Source organism: Centruroides sculpturatus, unplaced genomic scaffold, assembly GCF_000671375.1.
Source record: "Centruroides sculpturatus isolate CEXI.00-Female unplaced genomic scaffold, Cexi_2.0 scaffold660, whole genome shotgun sequence".
NCBI classification, from domain to species: Eukaryota; Metazoa; Arthropoda; class Arachnida; order Scorpiones; family Buthidae; genus Centruroides; species Centruroides sculpturatus.
The window spans coordinates 35,896-37,397 of record NW_019385748.1 but is presented as its reverse complement, the minus strand read 5'-3'; the positions used below and the strand labels follow the sequence as shown (position 1 = coordinate 37,397).

At 34.4% G+C, this 1,502-nt stretch overlaps 1 non-coding gene across 1 annotated transcript; it reads right to left on the bottom strand.

Annotated features, from left to right (window-relative positions):
• Nucleotides 1-320: 320 nt before the first annotated feature.
• Trnaq-cug lies at nt 321-392 on the bottom strand. Its single transcript has one exon. It is a non-coding gene; the product is annotated as a tRNA-Gln (tRNA).
• Between the last annotated feature and the right edge of the window lie 1,110 nt (nt 393-1,502).

The window sequence follows — 1,502 nt, the reverse complement described above, 5'->3', positions numbered from 1 at the left end:
ACGAACTTTTCTTATGAGCGGTTGATTGAAAATGTCTATTTTAGTGTGACATAAGCGCCTGTAAGACGTTTTGTAATTCTTTTGATTCGAAACAGTAATGCTAATTGGACTTTGCAACATGTTGAATTCCGTTTTGAAAGCATCGGATAAGTAGAGTAAACATATCGAAACGTTGCAAAGCGTCGAACAGAAACTCTGCTTCGCCGCTCGTGTGTGAAGCAGAGTTTCTGTTCTAAATTCAAAGCAAAAGAAGTTTCTGAATTCTACTGTCGCTGTCGCCTTCAATTGCGTAAACGATGACAGGGGAGAAGAAGAAAAAGAGGCCCCACCGAGATTTCAACTCGGTTCACTGGAGTCAGAGTCCAGAGTGTTAACCATTACACCATGGGACCTCACACAGATTCGCGTGTCGCATATCACCTTAATGCATTCCAGATTGTCTTATCGACTATCGCGAAAAGATATCGCCGTATCTGTTGTTGCCGATAATGAAAATCTCCCCATCTACACTTTCTCGTTAAAAAGCGTAGCTGTTCCCACAAATCTGTCGCGAAGAGAATGACGGTTGCGGCCGGTGGACGTGATGAAAAAGAATTTAAGAAACGTGTTTCGTTTCGTCGTGTGGAAAGCAAACGAATCGTAAATTGTCGATGGCTGTCCGTGATCGGTGTGTAAATAATCGAATCATTAATTCGTTTCAAGCGTACTACTGTGAAAGAAACATAACATAACATTGATAATCAAGCAGTACAAAACAGTAGAAATTAATTAAGAAATATCTGTACCTAGCCACAAACTGTTAACCATATAATTTTTTATATTTTTAAATGCTATTAAAAATGTATTATTGCACAAACAATCAAAATGTCATTATTTTGAAAATAAAACAAGGTAACATCAACTTCGCTAAAATCAGAAAAAACTTTTTTTTCTTACTTTCAGTTCTGCAGACTTTTTAATTCCATCTTTTAAGTTTACTTGATCAGCAATTTCATGCTCAATTGCCAACATTAAGACTATTTTGTGTAGTAGTCGAATGTAAAAAGTTCTTAACTAATTTTAACTTAGAGAAACTCCTTTCGCCACTTGCTACAGTTATTGGTATCGTTAGGAATATTTTTAAAGCAATAGTAAGATTTGGGGCAAAATTTAACTTTGTAATTAAGCTTAGTACATTGCTTATGCTTTCTTTTTTGCCGAAAAGCGCAGATACTAAAATTTCCTCTGCTAATTCTATCTTATTTATGTCAACAGAATCACCATCAGTTAAAATGCATTCTAAATTCTTACAATGTTTTGTAGCATTTTTTTGGACATGATATTTAAATCGTATATATTATATACGAGTAAGAATTGAAAATAGTTACTATTATTACTAACTTGTAAGTTGTTCATCTAGTGCATTTAGTGCTTGATCGATTGTAAAATAAAAAAAGAATCTATTTTATATTTTTCTTTTGGATCTTTGATGGGTTCATCTCGTGCTTCGTATAAGAAGTTCC